Source organism: Cynocephalus volans, chromosome X (genome assembly GCF_027409185.1).
Source record: "Cynocephalus volans isolate mCynVol1 chromosome X, mCynVol1.pri, whole genome shotgun sequence".
Taxonomy (NCBI): domain Eukaryota; kingdom Metazoa; phylum Chordata; class Mammalia; order Dermoptera; family Cynocephalidae; genus Cynocephalus; species Cynocephalus volans.
Window position 1 is genome coordinate 173,262,194 of NC_084478.1, and position 8,092 is coordinate 173,270,285.

An 8,092-nucleotide genomic window follows, 5' to 3' on the forward strand; every position below is an offset into this window, starting at 1 on the left:
AATGTAGAGTCTTAAATGCATTCATTAGAAATTATTTAGAAAACGGGAAACAAACCAACTATATTAAACATTCAATTAAACAAATGAACAAGAAAAAGAACAAGTATATTAACCAAAGGAAAATAGGATGAAGGAAATAATCAAAATAATATAAGAAACTAATGAAATAGAAAATACACAGGCAAGAAAAATAAAATTGATAAATAAAATCAAACATCAAGGTAGTTCTTAAAAACAATAAAACAAACCTCTGGCAAGTCTTGAGAAATAAAACCACAGTGGTCATGAGAAAAAAAGAAAAAGTGACATGGAAATAAATCAGAGAGTTTAGAATGTAAGATCATACAATGAACGAACTGAAGCCAGAATACTTGACAATTTATATTATATGATATTATTTTAGAAAATAAATGATTAATATATTACCAAGGTTGAGAGAAGAAATAGAAAATGCACGTAAACGTATCCTTTGACCTGGAAGCATTCCACTAAAACGAATTCGTTCTAAAGATGTACTCATGTATATGCAAAATGGCATACATGCAAGGTTACTGGTAGTGACAGTCTTTACAACAGCAGAAGAATGGAAATAACGTAACAACCTACTGAGCCATAACTTCCTCTCTGAGCACACTGGGTCTCCCCTAAAGTGGGTCCGAAAGATTCTGATAGACTCTTGACAGGCATGAGGCTCCAGACTCATTCCTTCAAATTAAGCCACAAGCTGAAGTTATAGCAATCTATCCAGAAATAAAAATCTGGTAGTGGGTACACAGATTTCTCTTACATCATTTTCATACCTTCTGATTTTCTGAATTTGTTAAAAAAGAAAATAAGTTTAAAATTCTCATGAAAAATGTGGTACCTTTCATTTTCAGCTTTCACATGTAAAGTGCGTGGAAATTTTCACTCCCATCCGTACAGCAAGAAAAAAGCTGAACAAACTGAAACTCAATGAGTTTTCCTGAACCTATCAGAGAATTGAGATTACATGGAAAACTGCTGCTCCAAAATTGGGGATGACAGGCAAATGAGGTCAAACACAGCTGAGACCAGCTTACTTTGAGCAGAAGCCCCTGGAGCTACAAACTGGTAGGAAAACGTAAATGGAAACATGAACAAATCGACGGAGGCTGAGTGTGAACTTGCATGAGACTGAAAAACTCCTGAACCTACAGTCTTAGGGGGGCCCCACACTTTCGTAGCTTTTACCTCTAAGAGCTCCATCAGATTCCCATAGAGAGGAGCCAAAAATTCACATCATATCTTTGGCAGTAGGAGAGGGAAAGTAATCATTCTGAAATACACCCTGTGCCTTTTCTGTAACACAGACCTACCTCTAGTGACAAAGACATTACCAGAGCCTTATCTCACATGGGGAGAAGGGCACTTAACTTACCCCAGCCTCCGTTAGCATTTCTATCTCAGCTAAGGGACAGAAGTAGGTAAGAAAAACTTCTGAAGAACACAGCCCAGTAAAAACAGACACGATAAAAGACAGACTTAATCATAAGATTGCAGAAGGCTTTCCCTTTCCCACACCTTCCCACATTAACAGGCCTCTACCATAATAACAGCAGTTCACAGCTGAAAGAACTGTAAGACAGAGAATCTATTTAAGAAGTAGCGTGTAGAGAAACCCAAAGTGAGGAGGAAAGGAAACCAAGAACATTAAAGAAATTCAAAGCCTCTGGCACCTACAGGGCCGTAAACATTAAATACAGTCCAACTTCTAGTGACATACAACATCACACTATTAAGGCCTATTTGCCTCCGTTCATACTACTGAATGTAACATGGCTGTCATTTCAACAAAAACAAAAAGTTACATGGCATGCTAAAAGGCAAGAAAATATAGTCTGAAGAGACAAAGCGAACATCAGAACTAGACACAGCTATGACACGGATGCAGAAATGATCAGCCAGGGAATTTAAAAGAAATGTGGCTAAGATGTCAAGGACCGTAATGAAAAAAGCAGACAGTATGCAAGAGCAGATAGGTAAGAAGATGTAAGCAGAGATAGAAAACTGTAATAAATATTTAACAGGAAATGCTGGAAAGAAAAACACTAACAGAAAAACACTAAGAGAAATACTTTTGATAAGACTTCATTGATAGACTGAACAGACTAAGGAAAGAATCAGTGAGCTCAAAAGTATGTCTATAGAAACTTCCCAAATTCAAATGCAAAAAGAAAAAGTAATTTAAAAAAACAGAAAACAATATTCAAGAACTTTGGGACAATTTCAGAAGGTGTAACATTTAAGTAACTAGAATACCGACAGGAGCAGAAAGGGAGAATTTAACGTCTAAATGAAACGACGCATTTCCTGACACCTCAGGGGCCAGGGAAAGAGCCCTAAGAGCAATTTTAAAATTTCTTCTAGGTTATCTGTGTGAGTTTTTGTAGTTTGTGTAATTGAAGATAATTTTATCCAAGTAATCAAATTGGGGACATAAGTTAAAATAAAAATGCAAGTTATCAAAATTTGCGTGATATTAGCAAAAGCAGTGCTTAGGGATCAATTAATAGCACTAAATGCATGTATTAGAAAAAAAATCTAAAATCAAAGCCTGAGATTACAGCTCAGGAGTATAGAGGATGAAGAACAAAATAAGTCTAAAGAAAGCAGAAGAAAATCAATAATAAAAAGTTCAGCAGAAATCAGTAAAATTAAAATCAAGAAAAGAATACAGAAAATCAGTAAAACCAAAATCTAGTTATTTGAAAAGATCAACAAAATTAATAATCTTCTGGCAAGGGTAATCAAGAAAAAAGGATAGAAGACACAAATGACCAGTATCAGAAATGAGAAAGAGGTCATAGTGATCCCCTTGACATTCCAAGGATAATACCATGACAACTCTGTGTGACAATTTAATAAATTGGATAAAATCATCTTCAATTATACAAACTACAAAAACTCACACAAGGATAAAAAGATAACCTAGAAGAAGGTATATCCATCAAATAAATTGAATTCATAATTAATATCTTTCTAAAAGAGAAACCACCAGGCCTGGATGGTTTTACTGGTAAATAGTACCAAACATTTCAAGAAGAATTATTAGTGATTCTTCACAATCTCTTTCAAAAGATAGAAGCGGAGGGAAAACTCCTAACTCATTCTATGAAACAATTACCCTAACACCAAAACCAATGAAAGGTACCACAAAAACGCAAAACTACAGACCAATATCTCTCATGAACATAGATTCAATAGTTAATAAACTATAAGCAAACGCAGTTCAACAACATACAAAAACATTATACACCATGGCCAAGTGAGATTTGTTACAGGTATACAAGGCTGCTTCAACATTCAACAATGATTTAATATAATTCATGACATCAACAGCTGAAAGAAAAACAATCATATTATCATATTAATTTACACCAAAAGTCATTTGATAAAATTCAACACACATTCCTCACAAAAACAGTCTCGGCAAACTAGAAATAGAAGGGAACTTCCTTAGCTTAAAGAGCATGTACAAAAACCCTTCAGGCAACATCATACTTAATGAGAAACTAGATGCTTTCCACCTAAGATCAGGAAAAAGGCAAGGATGTCTCCTCTGACCACTCCTATCCACCATCATTCCAGAAGTCCTAGCTGGTGCAGTAAGACAAGACAAGAAAAGAAAATATGTGTATTGTGGAGAGGAAAAGTTATGGCTCCCTTTGTCCACCAAAGAGATGTTTGTCCATATAGAAAATCCCAGCAACAACAAAACTTTTGGAACTAAAACGTAAGTGTAGCAAGGTCAATGGAAATAAGATTAATATAATAAAAATTGCTTTCCCAGACACTGAAATGAACAATTGGATTTTTAAATTAAAAATATCATTTACAATAGTTCCCCAAAATGAAATACCTAGGTATAAATCTAACAAAATGTGTATAGGATTTGTGTGTGGAAACTACAAAGCACTGATGAAAGAAAGAAAAGATCAAAATAAATGGAGTTATTCCATGTTCATGGGTTGGAAAACAAAATTGTTAGAAAGTCAGGGTTTTTTTTTTCCAGTATGTTCTATTAATTCAACACGATCAAATTCTCAGCAAACTATTTTCTAGATATCAACAAACTGATTCTATATTTTATATGGAAAAGCACATCTTAGAATAGACAACATAGTACAGAGGAAGAACAAAGTAGGAGGACATACACTACCCAGTTACAAGACTTACTATAAAGCTACGGTAATGAAGACAATGCAAAATTGATGAAAGAATAGAAATATAGATTAATAAACTAGAATGATGCACAGAAATAGACCCATACCCATAGAGACAACTGACTTCTGACAAAGGCGCGAAAGCCATTTTATAAAGAAAGTTAATTTACAAAAAAAAAAAAAAAAAAAGAAAAAGGAACCCAGGTAAAACCTTACACCTTTCACAAAAACTAACCCCAAATAGCTTGTAGACCTCATTGTAAAATGCAGGAATTATAAAATCTCTAAGAGCAAACATAGGAGAATATTTATATGACCTTGGATTTGGTGATAAATTTTTAGGTCCATGAAAGAAAAAATTGATAAGTTGGATGTTGCTTTTTTTGTTTGTTTGTTTTTGTTTTTGTTTTTGTTTTTTTAAGTGTGCTCTGTGAAAGACACTGTAAAGAGAATAAAAAGAAGAGCCACAGTCAGTGAGAAAATAGTCGCAAGACACCTAGCTAAAAAAGGATTTGTATATAAAATACAAAGAATTTTTAAAACTCCACAGCAGAACACAAACAACTCACTTAAAAACTGGACGAAGGATCTCAGCAGACACCTCACCAAAGAAGATGTACAAGTAGCAAATCAGCATAGGAACAGATGGTGAATATCAGTTGCTATTAAAGAACTGCAAATTAAACAATGAAATACTTCTACACACCCACTGGAATGTCTAAAATCAAAAAAATTTTACAAGTTCAATTGCTAGTGAGAAGGCAGAGCAGAAACTCTCATTTGTTGCTGGTAGAAATGAAAAGTGGTACAGTCAAGTTGGAAGATAGTCTGTGAGTATCTTAAAAACACTGGACATAGTCTTACCATATACCCAGCAAGCACACTCATGGGTATTTGTCTAACTGAACTGAAAACTTACATCCACACAAAAAACTGAGCTTATTCTCATACGTTTGTAGCTGCTTATTTGATAATCGTGAAAAAACCTGAAAGTAACCAAGACATCCTTTAACAGATGAAAGGGTAAACAAACGGTGACACAACCTTACAATGGCATACTATTAATCAATAAAAGGAGTAAACTACGAGACATGCAAAAACATAAAGGAATCTTAAATGCATATTGCTAAGTTAACGTAGCCAGTTGGAATGGGCTAGAGAGTGTCAGCCTCTATTTATACGACATTTTGAGAGGGGAAAAAGTATACAGTGATAAACATATGAAGAAATGCATAAGTAGGTTAAGCAAAGGAGATTTATTAGGGCATGAAACTGTTTTTTATGATACTGTAATGGTGCGGACATAACAGTATGTATTTGTCAAAAATCATAGAACTTTAAAGCACATGAACCCTAATACATGAAAATTTAACAAAATACCTGAGGAGACCAAGGAATCCCAGCATGGGATGTAGAATGTGGCAAAATATTCCACCTGCATAAAAGAACACTACTGAAGGGTATAAGGGAGAATTGGCTGCCCGAAGTAACTTGGAAATTAATGTTGACAGGCTAAAGTCAAAATGAACTATACCTAAGTGCTATGGTCTAGTTGGTAAAGTTGTTTCCCACAGGAGTACAGGTTAAGAATTCTAAAACCACTATTCATGTATACATCGAACAATTGATTAAATGGATTGGCAGAGGGTGAGAGCCAGGTTTCTCACTGTTGGGGTGAGTTGTTACAGGTAAGTTAAGGCGAGGAGGTTAGGATGATTTCTGTGGTAGTGGATTAGAGTTGGAGACATCGGCATAAACTCACGTTCAGCATATATTTATAAACATATATGTAGGTATGTGCATACCAACACAAATGGTTACATATATAAATATTTATAGGTATGTGTATATACACATACATATTTCACTGCTCTGAGAGCTGAGAGGGCCTATAAGTAACAACTCCCAGTAGAAACACACCTAGCACTGAGATCTAGGTTTCTGAAACTACCACACAATAAAAAGAATTAAGGCTCCTTGGAGAAATGGCTGATTCTAGGACTGGGGCATGAAATACATAAAGTGATCCTGGAGCATTTTGTAGGGCCAGAAAGTAAGTGGTATTCTGTCATCCAAAGCAACGCAACCAAAGCAAAGACAGACAAATGGGACTACAGCAACCAAAAAAATTCTGTATAGCAAAGAAAACAAGCAACAGAGGGCAGAAGCAAGTCGCAGGATGTTTGCAAATTATTCTTCTTAAAAGGGATTGATATCCAGAATATACAAGGAACTCAAACAACTCAATCGCAAAATAACAACAATAATAGTAATAATAATAATCATCAACATAATAATAATCCGATTACAAAATGGGTAAATGACCTGTATACACATTTCTCAACAGAAGACACACAAATGGCCAACAAGTATATAAAAATATGCTCAACATCATGAATCATCAGGGAAATGCAAATGCAAACATAGGGAGATATCATCTCACTCCAGTGACAATGGCTACTATCAAAAAAGGCAAAATTAACAAATGCTGCAAGGATGTGCAGGAAAGAGAACTCTTATACACTGTTGGTGGGAATATAAATTAGTACAGTCATTATGGAAAACAGTATAGAGGTTCCTAAAAGAAACTAAAAGTAGAATAACCGTAGGATCCAGCAATCCCACTACTAGGGGGATTTATTCAAAGGAAAGGAAGTCAGGATAACAAAGAGATGCCTGCACCCCCATGTTTACTGCAGCACTATTTACAATAGCCAAGGTATGGAATCAACCCAAATGTCCATCAACTACTGAATGGGTAAAGCGAATGTGGTATATATACACAATGGAATACTACTCAGCCATAAAAAGAATGAAATCCTGTCATTCATGGCAATATGGATAAGCCTGGAAGATGTTTGGTAAATGAAATAAGTTAGGCACGGAAAGATATATATTGTTTTTTTCTCGCTCATATGCGAAATACTTGGAAATGAAATGCTATAATGCCTTGGATATGTTTCAGATTATTCCAGTAGCAAGAGATGGAAGTAGGTAAGGGTATAATTGGAACCAGATTGCCATGTATTGAAGATAGTTGGTGCTAAGTGTCTGGTACACTGAGGTCATTATATACTCTCTTTACTGATATATATATATATACACAATTTCTCTAATAAAAAAGCTTTTATTATAAGAATCATGCCATTAAATTTGAAATCCTAAGTGAAATTGATCAGTTAAAGGTTTAATCAAACACCACAAACTGAAACTATATTCAACACTCAAGTCACAATCAAATGTTGCAGGCTGTGGCAGTTTTGGAGGCCGGTTCTACCAAATGGTCGGGGAGAAACAAACTACCATCTTACATAAACTCTCTCAAAGCATATAAAAAGATGGGCAATTATTCAACTTATTTTGCCAGCTAGCGCTCCTTGATTCAAATACCAGATGGGACTACCCCATGCAAAGAACATTTGAGCCAAGCTCCCTCTTATAGCAGAAAATACTCTAAATAACTTAATAGCATGTACAATATAGCAGTAAATTAAATAAACAGACTGTGTCCAAGGAATAAAAATACGGTTTGAATTAGAAAATGCTTTCAATTGTAATTCCCTGTATACCAATCATAGGAGGAAAAAAACACTTTAAGTCAATGGCTACATAAAAAGCATTTCAAACGCAATTCAACACAAGTTTGTGGTATTTAAAAACAAAAAAGTAAACTAACACTGGAATAGAACTTCCATTTCCTAAAATCTGTGCAAACACACCTAAATGTGCAATGTTAGTAGAATTCCCATTAAAGCCAGGAACAAGACAAAAAATAAATGCTATCTCCTCTACTATTCAAAACTGCACTGGAACGCACAGCCAAAGCCATGGATATCAAAAGAAATCAGAGATATGAATATTAAAAAGAAAGAGATAATATCCAGTGATAATGTTATTATTGAAGAAAA